Below are 23,794 nucleotides of genomic sequence, written 5' to 3' on the forward strand. Positions count from 1 at the left end.
TTTTTGACTACTTTTAATTTTACCTCCACATTTCACCTCTAAAAACTATTTACTTTGCCTTGTTTGGTATCATTCTTTTCAGCACAACCTCACGTGTCTGAATTTACAGTTATGTTTTCATTGACGTACTGTATTAGCACAACTAATCTAAAATCAGACAAAAAACATAAACTCTGAGTAGAAAAGTTATATTTTTTACTGTAACAACCACAAACACACTAAATGTCACAAATCTCTCACATCTCAAAACTCGCTCACGCTGTCTCTTTTTTCTGCTCTTTCTTTCTCTCTCTCTCTATCTCACCACCACTCCTAAAATTTCCCCCTCTTCCTAAACAAGCAAATGTCATGTTGCCATATCATTTTTTTGATTGGTCGACATTGTACATTTTTCCACCAACATGAAAGTGGTGTTTTTTTGTTTTTTTTGTTTTTTGGTCATAAGCAGAGAGTGCTTGCTAGCGCTGCCCTTGGAGATTAAACGTGACGAAAGTATTTAGGAAAAAACACCGCGAATATATTGTTATCGTGACGCTGGTTTTACAGGGCACTGGTATATAGTACCTTGTTGCTTTGTCATCTTGAAGTGGTCACGTGATTGGTTTAGTAGTACTACTTTATTCTTCCTCAGTAAAACAGCAGCACTCATGTAATTGTTTTGCCCACCTAGCTCCAATTGACGATTATCTCAGATGGTATCTCCAGAAACCTGGACAGCCTCCCAAACTGCTTTTTCAAAATCAGCAGCCGTGAATCTGATACTCTGAGTCATTTCAGCAGCAGTGGATCTGAGCCTTCAGGCTGATGATGCAGGAGATTACTGCTGTATGGAGTGTATGACAACCCTTTATCATGCGCATATTGATAGAGAGCCATACAAAAACCTCCCTTAGTTACTGTCAGTGCTGCAGCTGTGACATGGATGCCTGGTTCATTGAGTCTTCTTGAATCTTTTCTCTCCCCCTTTCCTTTTGCTATTTCTCCAGTTTCTTCTCTTATCTTTTGCCAATCTTTTGCTTTACCCTGTGTCTGGTCTAATATCCACAAGACAATGATATGATTAAACAATACAAAGTAAATAAGTAAAACAAAAACATTAACAAAATGAGCCTACGGCGAGTCTATGGTGGCCCACTTGGGGCAGCAAATATGATTAGCACAACAAAGCATTCAGACCATAATTCTGCTGGACAGGTTAAGAAAATTCCCTGTGTAAATTTATTGGCTTCTTTGTACATGTGGCTGCTGAGTTCTGCAGACACAGGCTATTGAAATTATGCACAAATGCTTGAGTGAAATTGCGTGAGCAATTTTTAAGGAATGGCCTACCAAAATTACTACCATAGTGCATTAATGATTCAGTCAGAAGGTTAAAAAGAAAGCGAAAAAAGAACTGCATGCCTCGCTTGCCTCAGAGTTCATGATTCAACAATAAGAAGGAGACTGGCATCCATGGGAGAGTTCCTAGGCAAAAGGCCGCCAAAAAGAATTCAACAGCTCATCTTTACCAAAAAAACACTTTTATGATACCCTTTTAAAACTGTTGGGAAAATATTCTGTTGACTGATGAGACAATAGTTGAACTTCTGCTCTCTGTTAAAAAAGTTCTAACCTCTGATCCTATAAGTCTTACTCAGTAGGTAGTGCAGAGGTCAGGATGTGGATGAGGGGATTCGCCCTAGTGTCTTTCCTGTTTGCTCTGATATGAAGAAACCTGAGTATCTTTGAAGGTCAAATCTTAACACCATCGTCACACCTGTTATGGCAGCTCCCCTCTAGATCATGGCACTTCTTGTTTCTGGGAGCCTGGACAGCAGGCTCCAAGGAAGGATTTTTTTAATAAGGCTAGGGAAACCAGCAAGAGCAATTTTCACTAATAAAGAATAAAGCTCAGACATTTATCTTTACTGTTTCATTAAAGGTTAAAAAGCAAATGTCATAAACTTAGACTTTAAGTGCAGGAAATTTTATTACGGCGATTTAGCAGGAGAAACATAAAATCAAAATCATGTATTAATGATCACAAAACAATAATCGCTTAAACAATTAAACAGTAACTTAAATTACACTTATCTAACTAATCTACTCTGAACTAATGGTCAGTTTGTTTTTATCTTTGGTGAAGAGGGTTGGAGAAATGATGAGCAAAAATGAGTTGATGACAATCACCCAGCAGGAAAGCAGCTAGGCATCCAGTGGAAATGTGATGTACATCAAGATTATTCTGAGCTGGTCAGCAGGCAGGCCAGTGTGACTGGGCCTCCAAAGAGCTTCTCAGAGGAGGGTTGAAGCAGAGAGACTGAGGGTCTGACCATGGGGCCAGCTGGAGGGAAGATCACAGACACAAAAGATGTAGATGGTTTCAGTCATTATGCAAATATACTGTGTATAAGATTGGGGAAACCTGCTGAGACGGAAGAAGTCACTTGAATGAGTGACGAAACGTTTCTCCTACTGAAAACGCTACGTCCAGATGAACAGAATCGACCTTTGGAGAAGAAGTAGATTAACTTCTACTGTAGGACAGATAGCTGACACGACATAGTTATGATACATGACAGAGATTAACAGGCCTGTGGATTAACTGTATGATGATATTTTGATAAAACAGAGCACAGAAACCGAGAAATCGGTGGATATTAGGCTTTAACAAAGAATAAATAATTGGTGAATGTGCTGCTGTATTTGTTTTCTTGATGATATAATTGAAATGTGTACAGGAAATGTTAAAGTTTGTCATCTGTTTGTTTCACTTCCTTTTCATCACATCAGACTAACGAACTGCATCTGTATGAAAACTAATTCATTTAGTCAACAGCATAAAATGTTATATCCAACATGGTGCCAAACATTTCAGTGAAACTGGATTAACTCAAAAAATTATTTAAATTTTCAGTACTGTATAACCATTCAGTCATGATACTGTATTATATATTCACACTTTCTAATACCAAGTTTTCAATAACAGCTACTACTAAACCCAATCATATATACATGATGTAAAACACCCAGAATAAAATTCCTTCACACATTGTTTTGTTGTGTGTTGAGAGCAGAGAAATCATTTCCATAGAGAGGAGGCTTTGCATCATCAGCTGATCCTCCAGAGAACTGAGAAGGTTTATAGTCCTGTGACTTCAACACTGCAGGACTCACATCTGTCAGTCAACACAGCAGAAAGCACAACCACCATGACTCTCATCACCATCCTCATCTGGACGCTGACCTGCTGCTGTTTTACAGGTTCATTCACTCAGCAACATTTCCAACATGATGTGCTGCTTTTTCTCTCATTGATTTCTGCTGATAAATGAATGCTTTGTTTTTGTCTGCAGGATGCAGCGGTCAGGTGACTGTGACTCAACCTCCAGTAGTGACATCTACTCCTGGATCCAATGTCACTCTGACCTGTAGGACCAGCCAAGCTGTTTACAGATTTAATGATGGTGATGATGCTATGTACTGGTATCAGCAGAAATCTGGACAGGCTCCAAAGCTCCTAATAAAATATGCAAAAACGCTTCAGTCAGGAACACCAACTCGATTTAGTGGCAGTGGAAGCAGCTCTGACTTCTTTATGACCATCAGTGGAGTTCAGACTGAAGATGCAGCAGTTTATTACTGTAAGAGTCAAAATTACATAAACAGTGCTTGGGTGTTCACACAGTGATTTGTAGTCGTACAAAAACCTCCCTCAGTCAGACTGCAGAGACACTGAGCTGTTACAGCAGGAACTGACTGCAGCTGCTGAATAGGAAGAAACTCTGACACAGACCACTGAACACAGTAACCTCACCAAGCACTAAATACTCATCGACACTTCTTTGGGGGAATTTTGAAATAAGGATTTATTTTTAAACATCTGGTTCCACCGATTCACACTTTTCTTGTTTCCTTTTTACATTCCCCTAATAGTCACATTGCATTAAGACTTTGTTGTTTGTTTGTTTGTTTGTTTGTTTGTTTGTTTGTTTATATTTTTTAAGCTTTATATTCCCAATATCGTCCCATGAAGGCCATGAAAATCATTAAAGCTTGATCGAAGCTTTAACTTGTTGTTGTCTGCACTTTTTAGCAGTGTTCTCTCTCACACAAAGTTTTCTTCAAAAATGATATTGATCATATTGTTCGTTTTACTTTTCCCACTGTGAGTTCATTCCCAGCCTCTCTGATCTTTGCATTACCACAGATCTACTTTCAACCAATTCTCTTGGCTTTGTGTCAGAGTGCTGCTGTATCAGTAGTTCTACAAAACCTGAGGACAAGCTGTGGTTATCGCAATAAGCTCATGTTGACTATCGTGGGTGTGAGTCTGTCATATGTAAGGAATCATGATCTCGTCATCAGCAGATCTTGATGAGATTGGACTTAATAACCTTTCCTGCACTGAACACCAGGTTCCTTCTTTGGTTTTTTGGGTTACATCAGGTGGATAAAAACATGTGCATGTGACAAAAAGAAAAAAGACGTTTAATAGATCATAACAAGTTTAGGTAGTATGTTTTGCCAGCACACCAAAGCCATGTTCCTGTTTTTTTTCTAAAAAATTTAAATTTTCAGCAGATGAAAACACTGTAATGTCACTTTTTTCTTTTCCATATATATATATATATTTTTTTCATTTAGTGTGACTGCATTTGCAGCCATCACACACACAGGCAGACATTATTTACTTGCTATGCAAAAGGACTGTAAGAAGTTCTGTATTCTGTATACACCAATCAGGCATATCATTATAACCAATGACAGGGGAAGTGATTGATTGATTGATTGATTGATATACCTTTATTAGTCCCACAAGGGGAAATTTCATAAGGCTGCCGAACTATTGCACGCAATGGCGGCGCCATCTTACCCTCAGACCATACATACATTACACAAAACATCACATGGGGAAGACAGGTCAGAGAGGTATAACAATGGAAAATGCACCACATGAGGAAAGATAAGGAGAAAAAAATAACTCCCCCCAGACTGAGCTCCAACAGGGAGATCAGTTTGAGAACAGAAAAAAACACCTCTGCACATAGCACATGAAAAAACTCTTAATACACCAAAGAAACAAGACAAGCAACAGGGGTGGGTAAAGGGTGAGAGACAGCCAATGTAGACAGTACATCCGGGCCTGCGTGCGCTGGTGTCTTTGATCCACCGTCAGCTTCGGAAGGGAATAAGCGTCGAAGGCGTTTGGAAAGGGAGGGGGGATGAGTGTGTGCATATCAGTGTATATGTATGTGTGTGCGTGTCCAGAGTTCAGCTGAGACAGTGTCCTTCGCCCTGGTAGGCTAAGTAAACAGTCTTCCAGCCAACCCAGGTGGCCTTGCATGGAATGGGAAGAAACAGACTAAAAACAGTCGTTATCAGGGTGTTGCTGTCAGCTCCAGCCTTGAGATCGCAGCTGGCGCCAAAGGGGTATCCGCATAAGTGATGGTGGTTTTTACTTTAGTGCGAACAGCTCATATTAATTTCAAAGCAGTTCTACAGTCCAACACTGGTCTCTCAATCTCCCGTTGGAGAGCCGCGAGTGAATAACACTGATTATTTCTCCTTATCTTATCTCACAGTTTGTTGTGTGTGTGGCTGCATAGTCACAGACCAGTCAGGGTGCCCACCACTAAAAGCGCCAACAATGGGCAAGCGAATGTTGTCTGATTAATCACATGTTCTTTTAAATAACATGTGTGTGCATTGCTTAACTGAAGAACACCAGGTACCAGGATGCACTGTAGGAGGAAGTGTAATCTGTTTGGGAAACCTTGGGTCCTGCCATCCATGTGGATTCTACTTTGGCACTTACCCCCTACCGAAGCGTTGTTGCAGGCTTTTCGTAGAAATTATATTAATTCGCTGTGGCCTCTTTCAGCAGGATAATGTGTTCTCCTGCCAAGCAAAAGTGGTTCAGAAATGGTTTGAGGAGCACAACAATGAGTTTGCAGTGTTGACTTTGTCTCCAAATCCCACAGATTTCAATCCCATCGAAACATGTGTGAGATGTGCTGCACAAACAATTCTGATCCATGGATGCCCCAACTTACAGGAATTGAATGATACAGCAGGACACTTTCAGAGATCTAATGGAGTCCATGTTTCAACTGTTCAGGGCTGTTTTAGCAGCAAAAATGAGACCAACCAATATCAGGCAAGTTTTTTGCCTGATTGATGTAGTCGGTGATTTTAACATCCATGTAGAAGCTAAAAATGACAAACTCAACAAGGCATTTAATCTGTCATTAGACTCAATTGGCTTCTCTCAAAATGTAAAAGAACCCACCCACCACTTTAATCACACTCTAGATCTTGTTTTAACATGTGGCATAGAAACTGAACATTTAACAGTGTTTCCTGAAAACCTTATCTTGTCTAATCCTGTTCTAAGTACAATAATTGATTACACAGCAGTGGAGAGTAGACTTCATCACAGTAGATGTCTTTCTGAAAGTGCTGTAACTAAATTTAAGAATATAATTCATTCACTGTTATCATCTTCAATGCCCTGTACCAACATAGAGCAGAGCAGCTACCTGAACACTGCTCCAACAGAGGTCGATCATCTTGTTAATAATTTTGCCTCCTCACTAAGTATGACTCTGGTTACTGTAGCTCATGTGAAAAAGAGATCCTCAAATCAAAAGTACTTGACTCTGTGGTATAACTCTCAAACACGCACCTTAAAGCAGATAACTTATAAGCTGGAGACGAAATGGCGTAAAACAAAGTTAGAAGACTGCATTATAAGAAAGCCCTCTGTAAAGCTAGAACATCTTTCTATTCATCACTGATTAAAGAAAATAAGAACAACCCAAGGTTTCTCTTCAGCACTGTAGCCAGGCTGACAAAAAATCAGAGCGCTGTTGACTCAACCGTTCCTTTAATGTTAACTAGTAATGACTTCATGAACTTCTTCACAAATAAAATTTGAACCATTAGAGAGAAAAAATACTCATAATCATCTCACAGATGTAACATTATCTACAGCAACTTTCAGTGCCATTAATATTCATATAGAGTCTTTTTCTGCAGTTGGTCTTTCTGAGTTAACTTCAGTAACTGCTTCCTCAAACCATCAACGTGTCTTTTAGACCCCATTCCTACAAGACTGCGCAAAGAAGTCCTGCCATTAATTAATGCTTCAATCTTAAACATGATCAACCTGTCTCTAGTAATCGGCTATGTGCCACAGGCCTTCAAGCTGGCAGTAATTAAACAGTTACTTAAAAAGCCTTCTCTTGACCCAGCAGTCTTAGCTAATTAGTCTTAGCTTTCTTTCATGTCAAACATTCTTGAAAGAGTAGTTGTCAAACAGCTAACAGATCATCTGCAGAGGAATGGCTTATTTGAAGAGTTTCAGTCATGTTTCAGAGCTCATCACAGCACAGAAACAGAATCTTCTTATAGCCTCCAGTGTTGGGGAGTAACGGAATACATGTAACGGCAACGAAGAACAGAGGTAACCACGCACTAAATATAATAATAATAATGATAATGGATTGGATTTATATAGCGCTTTTCAAGGCACCCAAAGCGCTTTACAATGCCACTATTCATTCACTCTCGCATTCACACACTTGTGGAGGCAAGCTACGGTTTGTATACACACAAAAGTAACAAGAAAATGGCAGACAGGAGGGAGACACAGCTGACCCTAATTAGACAAGACAACAGTGATGCAAAACCCAAAACACTGAACACTGGACGTGGGTGTTTTAAAAGAGGTAAAAGAGGAAATACAAGACAGAAAGCCACAATTCCCAGAATAAAACTTAAAACAAAAACAGAAAACACTGGGTCGCAGTGTAACTGCTGAAGCTCTACTCTGAGCAGTGGTCAGGGTCAAGTGATGTTTCCAGTAACTCAGGTTATAATGTTTGGCTTTCTGAGTCAAGGTGAGAGTTGTTTTATTTGTTTGTTTTTAATTCTGTTTGTGCTTCTCATGTTTCTCTGATTTAACCTGATACATTTTCTGTTGTTTTTTCCTCAAGATTCACATCATTTTAGTCCTCATTTCAAAGTCATTTGCCAAAAGTTTTCTAACTCTGTTAAGCCAAGCCTGTAAGGGACTGTGACCGTCAGCACCACAGGGAGTTGCTGGACTTGGTACCTTTAGAAACCTGGACAGCCTCCCAAACTCAGGAACTCCATCTTGACTCCAAGGCAGTAGATCTGGTTCTCAGTACACTTTATCCACCAGTGATCTTCAGGCAGTAGATGCTGCAGATTATTACTGTGGGTTACCATGGTAGTGAAGTGTTTACACAATGATTCATGGCTGCATAAAAAATTTCTTCACTTTGGCTGAAGGCTGCGGGTGTAGAGTTTTCAACTGCAATGAGAATAACTAGTCTCTCTCTCTCTCTCTCTCACACACACACACACACGCACGCACACACACACACACACACACACACACAGGTATTTGTTTGTAGGTTCTGTTTTGAATGCTTGCTGCGCTTCACTGATCCTAAACCAGTTTAAGAAGAACCAGCGGGAAACATCTGTGCAGAGTCTCTGACAGTGAGATTTATCATAATGATGATGATGTTACTGACTTCACTGCTGATCACAATCATGCTCAGACTTCAAGGTGATGAGTGATGTGGTTCTGTTATATTCTCTGTTATGTTGTACTTTACATCACACTGTCATTTTAACAAAGTAACATATTTTAATTTCCAGGATCAGATGCCAGTTCATCTGTGACTCAGTCTCCTGTGTTTAAAGCTGCTGCTTTGGGGGAGACGGTCTCTCTGAGCTGTACAGCCAGTAAAGGAGTTGATGATGATCTCAGCTGGTATCTACAGAAACCTGGACAGCCTCCCAAACTGCTGTTTTACAAAATCAGCAGACGCCAATCTGGTACTCCGAGTCATTTCAGCAGCAGTGGATCTGAGCCTGAGTTCACTTTGACAATCAATGGAGTTCAGGCTGCAGATGCAGGAGATTACTACTGTATGGGAAGATATAGAGGCCCAGAGTTCACACAGTGATACAGAGTCGTACAAAAACCTCCCTCAGTTACTATTTGCAGTGTTGCAGCTGTGAGCTTCTGATACAGACTCTGACATGCATCACTGGTTCACTGAGTTCACTTTCAGAGGTGGAAACTAAAATATGTATTCATTCCTGATCACATCATTAAGAAGATTTTAAATTAAGTAACACTGTTTAGAATCTGCAACATATTATGCTTATCTCACTACATTTTGTATTACTTCTAATTTGCTGTGGATAATAAGGTAATATGAAAATAATTTTGTTTATACAGTACATTTTAAATCACAAAGTTATAGGGTGCTTCACATTTTAAATAAAATCAAATTATAAGAAATACTTTTTTATATCACAGCATACATAAATACATATTTAAAACTAATTGGTGACAACAAGGTCAAAATTAAACCGCCACATGATCGGGATAACGAAAACTAGCAAAAATTGCAGAAAAATGTATTTGGTTAATTTTATTAATTTGATTAGTAAAATTTTAATATTAATTCTACAGTTTGCCAGAAGGCCACGTAGGGAAGCAAGAGAACATGTGTTGTTCTTTGATGATACTTTGAGTCAGATTTTTGCAGTATTAATTCCTTGAGAAAACCAGACTGGATGGGCTTAGAGGCTCAAAATCCAAGTCTTAGTCAAAAAACTTGCACAGAAAATTCATCTAGTCATCAAAACCAAATATTGAACCCAGACCCTGTACACAGTTTTTAACTTAATCAGCTACTTTGATTTGAACTTAACAATGATTGCATTCCATACATGAAAATGTTGTTTGTATTTGTTTTTTCAGTTTCCTACCACAGGGTTGGAATCAGGTGTTAAAGTTGGATTTGGGAGGTGGAAAGTTCAGCTGTAGCAGGGCAGCAGCGACTTTACATTTTGCAACATATAAGACCATATTACATTCGTGATGGAAAATTTTCCAACTCTTCACCAGTATAAAGCTGGATTTTAGTTGGTATCTTTATCTTTTGTTTCAAAGGTCAACAGCAATCGCTGACTTTGCACACAAATAAGCCTTTAAAAGCTTCTCCCCAAGAACAAAACAAAAGTGATTTTTCTTAAGCTGTGATTTTATTTTGTGATTTTTACTTTTATTACACCCTTTTTTAAAGTCGACATGGATAATATTAGCTGATAAACTTAGCATGCACATCATTAGAAAGTCAAATGTTTGCAGAAATATCGCAACAGCAGAAACATATAAAACACATCATATGCAGAAAGGAAGTGTTGCTGAAGCTCTACTCTGAGCAGTGGTCAGGGTCCAGGGTTTGAGTGACGGGGCTCTGTCCACTCAGACTGGCCTCACAGCTCACTGAGCCCGCCTTCTTCCACTGGTCTGCGGAGAGGCTCAGGGTGCTGCTCCAGCTGTAGCGGCCGTCTGTCCCCAAGACTTCCAGGCTGGTTGAAACCCCTGAGGATGTGCTGGTGCTCCCCACCTTCCAGCCCAAATTCCAGTTTGAGGGGAAGCCCCCGGTGGCCAAACACACCACAGTGGCACTACTCTGTTTGTCTTCCTCTTTGGATGGAGGGAGGACAGTGAGGGTGGGCCTCACCACACCCGCTGGAGGAGAAAAGGTTGAAGATAACCGAAAAAAGAGATACAAATGTACAAACATAGGAATAAATATATATTTAGTGATTATTGATCAAACCTTTATTATTTCAGTATGTTTTACAGTTAATAACTTGACCCTGTGATAATTTTCTTATTTGAAACTGACAAAGCTAAAGCACTCATGAGAATACAGTTAAAACTTCACATCTGTTTCTTTCACTTCCTTTAAACTTCATTTAAAATTGATCAACCATGAACACAAAATTGATCTAAATATACTGAGTTAATTTCCTTTTTCTAATATAAGTCGACAAAACATAATTCAATATTTGTTTTTATTTTATAATTCCTGAGTAAAAATACATTTTAAATCAAAGTCAGCTAAAACGTCACTATCACAGATTTTATTATTGTAACCGGATAATATTTAAAGTGAAATGAACCCAAAAAACCATCAAAATTTGTTTTCTGTAAGTTCAGTTCCTTAAAAGACCGAATCAATATTGATTTAAGAAAAGTTCTTCCAAAATGTTGCCATGACATTAATAATAATCACTGAATTTAATTAAAGTTCTGTTTAATAGATTGATTTAAATGCTTAATAAATACTATGTTTATCAAAAATGACAAATTTCTGGTACTTACAGCCAACGATGAGTTTGGTTCCTCCACCAAAAGTGTACCACGGTGATACAAACTCATTAAGTGGCCGTACAAAAACCTCCTGCACTCTGAACAAACCTCTAACCACTGAAAATGAACCTTTTTTTCAAGTAAAACATCACAGTACACCTGATTAAATGCAGAAGATGATTTGACTAAAGTGACTTAAAATTATTTAATGAATTTAAATCATAATTGTCATTACTGTATTTTGAGTATTAAGAACTGAACGACAAAACGGAATTTTCACATTACACATATAAATTTTTTAAAACACACAAAACACTGTTTAAAACAGCAACCAGAAATGCCTCAAAAAAGCATGAATTGTGAAACTATGACAATATACTTAAGAACGTTATACAGGTATATTGTATTTATGATATCAAAATCAAAAATGAGCATACAGACCAGAGTGCCATTTTAATCCAGGTGTTAAAAATACGTAAATATGTTTCCAAATATGTTTTTCTCTATGGCATAAAATTATTAATGGTATTAATTCAATCAATTATTCTTCTGACTTTGTGCCTACGTTGCCTTCAGTGTGTTGAGAGCAGAGAAATGATTTCCATAGAGAGGAGGCTTTGCATCATCAGCTGATCCTCCAGAGAACTGAGAAGGTTTATAGTCCTGTGAGTTCAACACTGCAGGACTCACATCTGTCAGTCAACACAGCAGAAAGCACAACCACCATGACTCTCATCACCATCCTCATCTGGACGCTGACCTGCTGCTGTTTTACAGGTTCATTCACTCAGCAACATTTCAAACATGATGTGCTGCTTTTTCTCTCATTGATTTCTGCTGATAAATGAATGATTTGTTTCTGTCTGCAGGATGCAGCGGTCAGGTGACTGTGACTCAACCTCCAGTAGTGACATCTACTCCTGGATCCACTGTCACTCTGACCTGTAGGACCAGCCAAGATGTTTACAGAGATTCTGATGATGATGATTATGTATTCTGGTATCAGCAGAAGTCTGAACAGACTCCAAAGCTCTTAATAAAATGGGCAAAAACACTTGAGTCAGGAACACCATCTCGATTTAGTGGCAGTGGAAGCAGCTCTGACTTCTCTATGACCATCAGTGGAGTTCAGGCTGAAGATGCAGCAGTTTACTACTGTCAGAGTTACCATGAAATAAACAGTGCTGATGTGTTCACACAGTGATTTGTACTCGTACAAAAACCTCCCTCAGTCAGACTGCAGAGACACTGAGCTGTTACAGCAAGAACTGACTGCAGCTAAGAAGAGGAAGAAACTGACACAGACCAGTGAACACAGTAACTTCACCAAGCACTAAATACTCATCAACACTTCTTCGGGGGAATTTTGAAATAAGGATTTTTTTTAAACATCTGGTTCCACCGATTCACACTTTTCTTGTTTCTTTTTTACATTCCCCTAATAGTCACATTGCATTAAGACTTTGTTGTTTGTTTGTTTATATTTTTTAAGCTTTATATTCCCAATATCGTCCCATGAAAATCATTAAAGCTTGATCGAAGGTTTAACTTGTTGTTGTCTGCACTTTTTAGCAGTGATCTCTCTCACACAAAGTTTTCTTCAAAAATCATATTGATCATATTGTTCGTTTCACTTTTCCCACTGTGAGTTCATGCCCAGCTTCTCTGATCTTTGCATTACCACAGATCTACTTTCAACCAATTCTCTTGGCTAAGCCTTGGAGTGCTGTTGTATCAGTAGTTCTGTCAGTACAAAACCTAAAGTACCAAAAGGACAACCTGTGGTTATCGCAATAAGCTCATGTTGACTATCGTGGGTGTGAGTCTGTCATATATAAGGAATCATGATCTCATCATCAGATCATGATGAGATTGGACTTAATAACCTTTCCTGCACTGGACATCAGGTTCCTTCTTTGGTTTTTTGGGTTACATCAGGTGGATAAAAACATGTGCATGTGACAAAAAAAAAAAAGACATTTAATAGATCATAACAAGTTTAGGTAGTATGTTTTGCCAGCACACCAAAGCCATGTTCCTGTTTTTTTTTCTAAAAAATTTTGATTTTCAGCAGATGAAAACACTGTAATGTCACTTTTTTCTTTTCCATATATATATATATATTTTTTTCATTTAGTGTGACTGCATTTGCAGCCATCACACACACAGGCAGACATTATTTACTTGCTATGCAAAAGGACTGTAAGAAGTTCTGTATTCTGTATACACCAATCAGGCATATCATTATAACCAATGACAGGGGAAGTGATTGATTGATTGATTGATTGATTGATTGATTGATTGATTGATTGATATACCTTTATTAGTCCCACAAGGGGAAATTTCATAAGGCTGCCGAACTATTGCACGCAATGGCGGCGCCATCTTACCCTCCGACCATACATACATTACACAAAACATCACATGGGGAAGACAGGTCAGAGAGGTGTAACAATGGAAAATGCACCACATGAGGAAAGATAAGGAGAAAAAAATAACTCCCCCCAGACTGAGCTCCAACAGGGAGATCAGTTTGAGAACAGAAAAAAACACCTCTGCACATAGCACATGAAAAAACTCTTAATACACCAAAGAAACAAGACAAGCAACAGGGGTGGGTAAAGGGTGAGAGACAGCCAAATTAGACAGTACATCCGGGCCTGCATGCGCTGGTCTCCTTGATCTACCGTCAGCATCAGAAGGGAATAAGCGTCGAAGGCGTTTGGAAAGGGAGGGGGGATGAGTGTGTGCATATCAGTGTATATGTATGTGTGTGCGTGTCCAGAGTTCAGCTGAGACAGTGTCCTTCGCCCTGGTAGGCTAAGTAAACAGTCTTCCAGCCAACCCAGGTGGCCTTGCATGGAATGGGAAGAAACAGACTAAAAACAGTCGTTATCAGGGTGTTGTTGTTCAGCTCCAGCCTTGAGACCGCAGCTGGCGCCAAAGGGGTATCCGCATAAGTGATGGTGGTTTTTACTTTAGTGCGAACAGCTCATATTAATTTCAAAGCAGTTCTACAGTCCAACACTGGTCTCTCAATCTCCCGTTGGAGAGCCGCGAGTGAGTAACACTGATTATTTCTCCTTATCTTATCTCACAGTTTGTTGTGTGTGTGGCTGCATAGTCACAGACCAGTCAGGGTGCCCACCACTAAAAGCGCCAACAATGGGCATGCGAATGTTGTCTGATTAATCACATGTTCTTTTAAATAACATGTGTGTGCATTGCTTAACTGAAGAACACCAGGTACCAGGATGCACTGTAGGAGGAAGTGTGATCTGTTTGGGAAACCTTGGGTCCTGCCATCCATGTGGATTCTACTTTGGCACTTACCCCCTACCGAAGCGTTGTTGCAGGCTTTTCGTAGAAATTATATTTATTCGCTGTGGCCTCTTTCAGCAGGATAATGTGTTCTCCTGCCAAGCAAAAGTGGTTCAGAAATGGTTTGAGGAGCACAACAATGAGTTTGCAGTGTTGACTTTGTCTCCAAATCCCACAGATTTCAATCCCATCGAAACATGTGTGAGATGCGCTGCACAAACAATTCTGATCCATGGATGCCCCACCTTACAACTTACAGGAATTGAATGATACAGCAGGAAACTTTCAGAGATCTAATGGAGTCCATGTTTCAACTGTTCAGGGCTGTTTTAGCAGCTAAAATGAGACCAACAAATAGCAGATAGGTTTTTTTCCTGATTGATGTAGTCCTGCTGAAGACAATTCCAGGTCTATATTAAAGGGCAGGAAGAATAAGTCTGAGTTACAGCAGGATGATTATGTTAGTTTAAATGAATCAACACCTCCAAGAAACCTCGAAGGCGGAGGTGTGCCAGCAATTTATCACACCAGCTTATTAACCAACCACAGACCAAGACAGAGTTTTAATTCATTTCAAAGCCTGATGCTTAAACATGTTTTATTTATTGAATTTTATTGTTTTATTTATATTTTGATATTGCTAGGGATGATGCAATGATCGGGGACCATTCTTCATTTCGTTGTTCTCGTGACAATGACAATAAAGTTTCTGATTCTGATTCTGATTCACCCGGGCTGGAAAACCCCCCAAAAACAGTCTTATTTGTTCACATCTATCATCCACCTGGGCCTTACACAGAGTTTCTGTCTGATTTCTCAGACTTTTTATCTGATTTAGTGCTCAGCTCAGATAAAATAATTATTGTCGGTGATTTTAACATCCATGTAGAAGCTAAAAATGACAAACTCAACAAGGCATTTAATCTGTCATTAGACTCAATTGGCTTCTCTCAAAATGTAAAAGAACCCACCCACCACTTTAATCACACTCTAGATCTTGTTTTAACATGTGGCATAGAAACTGAACATTTAACAGTGTTTCCTGAAAACCTTATCTGGTCTAATCCTGTTCTAAGTACAATAATTGATTACACAGCAGTGGAGAGTAGACTTCATCACAGTAGATGTCTTTCTGAAAGTGCTGTAACTAAATTTAAGAATATAATTCACTCACTGTTATCATCTTCAATGCCCTGTACCAACATAGAGCAGGGCAGCTACCTGAACACTGCTCCAACAGAGGTCGATCATCTTGTTAACAATTTTGCCTCCTCACTAAGTATGACTCTGGTTACTGTAGCTCATGTGAAAAAGAGATCCTCAAATCAAAAGTACTTGACTCTGTGGTATAACTCTCAAACACGCACCTTAAAGCAGATAACTTATAAGCTGGAGACGAAATGGTGTAAAACAAAGTTAGAAGATCATCTTTTTGCTTTAGTTTGCTGCATTATAAGAAAGCCCTATGTAAAGCTAGAACATCTTTCTATTCATCACTGATTAAAGAAAATAAGAACAACCCAAGGTTTCTCTTCAGCACTGTAGCCATGCTGACAAAAAAATCAGAGCGCTGTTGACTCAACCGTTCCTTTAATGTTAACTAGTAATGACTTCATGAACTTCTTCACAAATAAAATTTGAACCATTAGAGAGAAAAAATACTCATAATCGTCTCACAGATGTAACATTATCTACAGCAACTTTCAGTGCCATTAATATTCATATAGAGTCTTTTTCTCCAGTTGGTCTTTCTGAGTTAACTTCAGTAACTGCTTCCTCAAACCATCAACGTGTCTTTTAGACCCCATTCCTACAAGACTGCGCAAAGAAGTCCTGCCATTAATTAATGCTTCAATCTTAAACATGATCAACCTGTCTCTAGTAATCGGCTATGTACCACAGGCCTTCAAGCTGGCAGTAGTTAAACACTTACTTAAAAAGCCTTCTCTTGACCCAGCAGTCTTAGCTAATTAGTCTTAGCTTTCTTTCATGTCAAACATTCTTGAAAGAGTAGTTGTCAAAAAGCTAACAGATCATCTGCAGAGGAATGGCTTATTTGAAGAGTTTCAGTCATGTTTCAGAGCTCATCACAGCACAGAAACAGAATCTGCTTATAGCCTCCAGTGTTGGGGAGTAATGCAATACATGTACCGGCAACGAAGAACAGAGGTAACCACGCACTAAATATACACACAAGGTAACAAGAAAATGGCAGACAGGAGGGAGACACAGCTGAACCTAATTAGACAAGACAACAGTGAAGCAAAACCCAAAACACTGAACACTGGACGTGGGTGTTTTAAAAGAGGTAAAAGAGGAAATACAAGACAGAAAGCCACAATTCCCAGAATAAAACTTAAAACAAAAACAGAAAACACTGCTGAAGCTCTACTCTGAGCAGTGGTCAGGGTCAAGTGATGTTTCCAGTAACTCAGGTTATAATGTTTGGCTTTCTGAGTCAAGGTGAGAGTTGTTTTATTTGATTGTTTTTAATTCTGTTTGTGCTGCTCATGTTTCTCTGATTTAACCTGATACATTTTCTGTTGTTTTTTCCTCAAGATTCACATCATTTTAGTCCTCATTTCAAAGTCATTTGCCAAAAGTTTTCTGACTCTGTTAAGCCAAGCCTGTCAGGCACTGTGACCATCAGTACCACAGGGAGTTGCTGGACTTGGTACCTTTAGAAACCTGGACAGCCTCCCAAACTCAGGAACTCCATCTTGACTCCAAGGCAGTAGATCTGGTTCTCAGTACACTTTATCCACCAGTGATCTTCAGGCAGTAGATGCTGCAGATTATTACTGTGGGTTACCATGGTAGTGAAGTGTTTACACAATGATTCATGGCTGCATAAAAAATTTCTTCACTTTGGCTGAAGGCTGCGGGTGTAGAGTTTTTTTAACTGCAATGAGAATAACTAGTCTCTCTCTCTCTCTCTCTCTCTCTCTCTCTCTCTCTCTCTCTCTCTCTCTCTCTCTCTCTCTCTCTCTCTCTCTCTCTCTCTCTCTCACACACACACACACACACACACACACACATACAAAAACAGGTATTTGTTTGTAGGTTCTGTTTTGAATGCTTGCTGTGCTTCACTGATCCTAAACCAGTTTAAGAAGAACCAGCATCTGTGCAGAGTCTCTGACAGTGAGATTTATCATAATGATGATGATGTTACTGACTTCACTGCTGATCACAATCATGCTCAGACTTCAAGGTGATGAGTGATGTGGTTCTGTTATATTCTCTGTTATGTTGTACTTTACATCACACTGTCATTTTAACAAAGTAACATATTTTAATTTCCAGGATCAGATGCCAGTTCATCTGTGACTCAGTCTCCTGTGTTTAAAGCTGCTGCTTTGGGGGAGACGGTCTCTCTGAGCTGTACAGCCAGTGAAGGAGTTGATGATGATCTCAGCTGGTATCTACAGAAACCTGGACAGCCTCCCAAACTGCTGTTTTACAAAATCAGCAGCCGTGAATCTGATACTCCGAGTCATTTCAGCAGCAGTGGATCTGAGCCTGAGTTCACTCTCACAATCAATGGAGTTCAGGCTGCAGATGCAGGAGATTACTACTGTATGGGAGCATATGTAGGACAGTGCACACAGTGATACAGAGTCGTACAAAAACCTCCCTCAGTTACTATTTGCAGTGTTGCAGCTGTGAGCTTCTGATACAGACTCTGACATGCATCACTGGTTCACTGAGTCCACTTTCAGAGGTGGAAACTAAAATATGTATTCATTCCTGATCACATCATTAAGAAGATTTTAAATTAAGTAACACTGTTTAGAATCTGCAACATATTATCCTTATTCCACTACATTTTGTATTTGCTGTTGATAATATGGTAATATGAAAATAATTTTGTTTATACAGTACATTTTAAATCACAAAGTTATAGGGTGCTTCACATTTTAAATAAAATCAAATTATAAGAAATACTTTTTTATATCACAGCATACATAAATACATATTTAAAACTAATTGGTGACAACAAAGGTCAAAATTAAACCGCCACATGATCGGGATAACGAAAACTAGCAAAAATTGCAGAAAAATGTATTTGGTTAATTTTATTAATTTGATTAGTAAAATTTTAATATTAATTCTACAGTTTGCCAGAAGGCCACGAAGGGATGCAAGAGAACATGTGTTGTTCTTTGATGATACTTTGAGTCAGATTTTTGCAGTATTAATTCCTTGAGAAAACCAGACTGGATTGGCTTAGAGGCTCAAAATCCAAGTCTTAGTCAAAAAACTTGCACAGAAAATTCATCTAGTCATCAAAACCAAATATTGAACCCAGACCCTGTACACAGTTTTTAACTTAATCAGCTACTTTGATTTGAACTTAACAATGATTGCATTCCATACATGAAAATGTTGTTTGTATTTGTTTTTTCAGTTTCCTACCACAGGGTTGGAATCAGGTGTTAAAGTTGGATTTGGGAGGTGGAAAGTTCAGCTGTAGCAGGGCAGCAGCGACTTTACATTTTGCAACATATAAGACCATATTACATTCGTGATGGAAAATTTTCCAACTCTTCACCAGTATAAAGCTGGATTTTAGTTGGTATCTTTATCTTTTGTTTCAAAGGTCAACAGCAATCGCTGACTTTGCACACAAATAAGCTTTTAAAAGCTTCTCCCCAAGAACAAAACAAAAGTGATTTTTCTTAAGCTGTGATTTTATTTTGTGATTTTTACTTTTATTACACCCTTTTTTAAAGTCGACATGGATAATATTAGCTGATAAACTTAGCATGCACATCATTAGAAAGTCAAATGTTTGCAGAAATATCGCAACAGCAGAAACATATAAAACACATCATATGCAGACAGGAAGTGTTGCTGAAGCTCTACTATGAGCAGTGGTCAGGGTCCAGGGTTTGAGTGACGGGGCTCTGTCCACTCAGACTGGCCTCACAGCTCACTGAGCCCGCCTTCTTCCACTGGTCTGCGGAGAGGCTCAGGGTGCTGCTCCAGCTGTAGCGGCCGTCTGTCCCCAAGACTTCCAGGCTGGTTGAAACCCCTGAGGATGTGCTGGTGCTCCCCACCTTCCAGCCCAAATTCCAGTTTGAGGGGAAGCCCCCGGTGGCCAAACACACCACAGTGGCACTACTCTGTTTGTCTTCCTCTTTGGATGGAGGGAGGACAGTGAGGGTGGGCCTCACCACACCCGCTGGAGGAGAAAAGGTTGAAGATAACCGAAAAAAGAGATACAAATGTACAAACATAGGAATAAATATATATTTAGTGATTATTGATCAAACCTTTATTATTTCATGATGTTTTACAGTTAATAACTTGACCCTGTGATAATTTTCTTATTTGAAACTGACAAAGCTAAAGCACTCATGAGAATACAGTTAAAACTTCACATCTGTTTCTTTCACTTCCTTTAAACTTCATTTAAAATTGATCAACCATGAACACAAAATTGATCTAAATATACTGAGTTAATTTCCTTTTTCTAATATAAGTCGACAAAACATAATTCAATATTTGTTTTTATTTTATAATTCCTGAGTAAAAATACATTTTAAATCAAAGTCAGCTAAAACGTCACTATCACAGATTTTATTATTGTAACCGGATAATATTTAAAGTGAAATGAACCCAAAAAACCATCAAAATTTGTTTTCTGTAAGTTCAGTTCCTTAAAAGACCGAATGAATATTGATTAAAGAAAAGTTTCTTCCAAAATGTTGCCATGACATTAATAATAATCACTGAATTTAATCGAAGTTCTGTTTAATAGATTGATTTAAATGCTTAATAAATACTATGTTTATCAAAAATTACGAATTTCTGGTACTTACAGCCAACGATGAGTTTGGTTCCTCCACCAAAAGTCCACCACAGTGATACAAACTCATTAAGTGGCCGTACAAAAACCTCCTGCACTCTGAACAAACCTCTAACCACTGAAAATGAACCTTTTTTTCAAGTAAAACATCACAGTACACCTGATTAAATGCAGAAGATGATTTGACTAAAGTGACTTAAAATTATTTAATGAATTTAAATCATAATTGTCATTACTGTATTTTGAGTATTAAGAACTGAACGACAAAACGGAATTTTCACATTACACATATAAATTTTTTAAAACACACAAAACACTGTTTAAAACAGCAACGAGAAATGCCTCAAAAAAGCATGAATTGTGAAACTATGACAATATACTTAAGAACGTTATACAGGTATATTGTATTTATGATATCAAAATCAAAAATGAGCATACAGACCAGAGTGCCATTTTAATCCAGGTGTTAAAAATACATAAATATGTTTCCAAATATGTTTTTCTCTATGGCATAAAATTATTAATGGTATTAATTCAATCAATTATTCTTCTGACTTTGTGCCTACGTTGCCCTCAGTGTGTTGAGAGCAGAGAAATCATTTCCATAGAGAGGAGGCTTTGCATCATCAGCTGATCCTCCAGAGAACTGAGAAGGTTTATAGTCCTGTGACTTCAACACTGCAGGACTCACATCTGTCAGTCAACACAGCAGAAAGCACAACCACCATGACTCTCATCACCATCCTCATCTGGACGCTGACCTGCTGCTGTTTTACAGGTTCATTCACTCAGCAACATTTCAAACATGATGTGCTGCTTTTTCTCTCATTGATTTCTGCTGACAAATGAATGATTTGTTTTTGTCTGCAGGAAGCAGCGGTCAGGTGACTGTGACTCAACCTCCAGTAGTGACATTTACTCCTTCAAACACTGTCACTCTGACCTGTAGGACCAACCGAGCTGTTTACAGATGGTCTGATGGTGATGAGAGTATGTTCTGGTATCAACAGAAGTCTGGACAGACTCCAAAGCTCCTGATAAGATATGCAAAAAAGCTTGAGGCAGGAACACCATCTCGATTTAGTGGCAGTGGAAGCAGCTCTGACTTCTCTATGACCATCAGTGGAGTTCAGACTGAAGATGCAGCAGTTTACTACTGTCAGAGTTTACATGAAATAAACAGTGCTTGGGTGTTCACACAGTGATTTGTACTCGTACAAAAACCTCCCTCAGTCAGACTGCAGAGAAACTGAGCTGTTACAGCAGAAACTGACTGCAGCTGCTGAAGAGGAAGAAACTCTGACACAGACCAGTGAACACAGAGCTGACAGTAACCTCACCAAGCACTAAATACTCATCTACACTTCTTTTGGGGAATTCTGAAATATTCACTCCCTTTTATCATCTTCAATGCCCTGTACCAACATAGAGCAGAGCAGCTACCTGAACACTGCTCTAACAGAGGTCGATCATCTTGTTAATAATTTTGCCTCCTCACTAAGTATGACTCTGGTTACTGTAGCTCATGAGAAAAAGAGATCCTCAAATCAAAAGTACTTGACTCTGTGGTATAACTCTCAAACACGCACCTTAAAGCAGATAACTTATAAGCTGGAGACAAAATGGCGTAAAACAAAGTTAGAAGATCATCTTTTAGCTTTAGTTTGCTGCATTATAAGAAAGCCCTCTGTAAAGCTAGAACATCTTTCTATTCATCACTGATTAAAGAAAATAAGAACAACCCAAGGTTTCTCTTCAGCACTGTAGCCAGGCTGACAAAAAATCAGAGCTCTTTTGACTCAACCGTTCCTTTAATGTTAACTAGAAATGACTTCATGAACTTCTTCACAAATAAAATTTGAACCATTAGAGAAAAAATACTCATAATCGTCTCACAGATGTAACATTATCTACAGCAACTTTCAGTGCCATTAATATTCATATAGAGTCTTTTTCTCCAGTTGGTCTTTCTGAGTTAACTTCAGTAACTGCTTCCTCAAACCATCAACGTGTCTTTTAGACCCCATTCCTACAAGACTGCGCAAAGAAGTCCTGCCATTAATTAATGCTTCAATCTTAAACATGATCAACCTGTCTCTAGTAATCGGCTATGTACCACAGGCCTTCAAGCTGGCAGTAGTTAAACAGTTACTTAAAAAGCCTTCTCTTGACCCAGCAGTCTTAGCTAATTAGTCTTAGCTTTCTTTCATGTCAAACATTCTTGAAAGAGTAGTTGTCAAACAGCTAACAGATCATCTGCAGAGGAATGGCTTATTTGAAGAGTTTCAGTCATGTTTCAGAGCTCATCACAGCACAGAAACAGAATCTGCTTATAGCCTCCAGTGTTGGGGAGTAACGGAATACATGTACCGGCAACGAAGAACAGAGATAACCACGCACTAAATATACACACAAAAGTAACAAGAAAATGGCAGACAGGAGGGAGACACAGCTGAACCTAATTAGACAAGACAACAGTGATGCAAAACCCAAAACACTGAACACTGGACATGGGTGTTTTAAAAGAGGTAAAAGAGGAAATACAAGACAGAAAGTCACAATTCCCAGAATAAAACTTAAAACAAAAACAGAAAACACTGGGTCGCAGTGTAACTGCTGAAGCGCTACTCTGAGCAGTGGTCAGGGTCAAGTGATGTTTCCAGTAACTCAGGTTATAATGTTTGGCTTTCTGAGTCAAGGTGAGAGTTTTTTTATTTGTTTGTTTTTAATTCTGTTTGTGCTGCTCATGTATCTCTGATTTAACCTGATACATTTTCTGTTGTTTTTTCCTCAAGATTCACATCATTTTAGTCCTCATTTCAAAGTCATTTGCCAAAAGTTTTCTAACTCTGTTAAGCCAAGCCTGTAAGGGACTGTGACCATCAGCACCACAGGGAGTTGCTGGACTTAGTACCTTTAGAAACCTGGACAGCCTCCCAAACTCAGGAACTCCATCTTGACTCCAAGGCAGTAGGTCTGGTTCTCAGTACACTTTATCCACCAGTGATCTTCAGGCAGTAGATGCTGCAGATTATTACTGTGGGTTACCATGGTAGTGAAGTGTTTACACAATGATTCATGGCTGCATAAAAAATTTCTTCACTTTGGCTGAAGGCTGCGGGTGTAGAGTTTTCAACTGCAATGAGAATAACTAGTCTCTCTCTCTCTCTCTCTCTCTCACACACACACACGCACGCACGCACACACATGCGCGCGCACACACACACACACACACACACACACACACACACACACACACACACACACACACACACACACAAACAGGTATTTGTTTGTAGGTTCTGTTTTGAATGCTTGCTGCGCTTCACTGATCCTAAACCAGTTTAAGAAGAACCACCGGGAAACATCTGTGCAGAGTCTCTGACAGTGAGATTTATCATAATGATGATGATGTTACTGACTTCACTGCTCATCACAATCATGCTCAGACTTCAAGGTGATGA

General features: G+C 38.9%; 1 protein-coding gene and 2 pseudogenes across 2 annotated transcripts in view; 1 reads left to right on the forward strand and 2 right to left on the reverse strand.

Moving 5' to 3' along the window:
- Positions 1–23,794, forward strand: part of LOC146612227 (immunoglobulin lambda-1 light chain-like) — a 111,340-nt gene that overhangs the window by 15,818 nt on the left and 71,728 nt on the right. The gene's annotated exons all lie outside the window — the stretch shown is intronic.
- Positions 10,232–11,921, reverse strand: LOC146612230 (immunoglobulin lambda constant 2 pseudogene; annotated as a pseudogene). The gene is made up of 3 exons (XR_014904951.1): positions 11,885–11,921; positions 11,207–11,323; positions 10,232–10,567 (listed from the first exon to the last, which is right to left on the reverse strand). The product of XR_014904951.1 is annotated as an immunoglobulin lambda constant 2 pseudogene (transcript).
- On the reverse strand, positions 19,384–21,058 carry LOC146612231 (immunoglobulin lambda constant 2 pseudogene; annotated as a pseudogene).

The sequence above is a fragment of the Diplotaxodon limnothrissa genome, linkage group LG19, assembly GCF_057381915.1.
Source record: "Diplotaxodon limnothrissa isolate DT_005_m linkage group LG19, D_limnothrissa_male_GT1.1, whole genome shotgun sequence".
NCBI lineage: Eukaryota > Metazoa > Chordata > Actinopteri > Cichliformes > Cichlidae > Diplotaxodon > Diplotaxodon limnothrissa.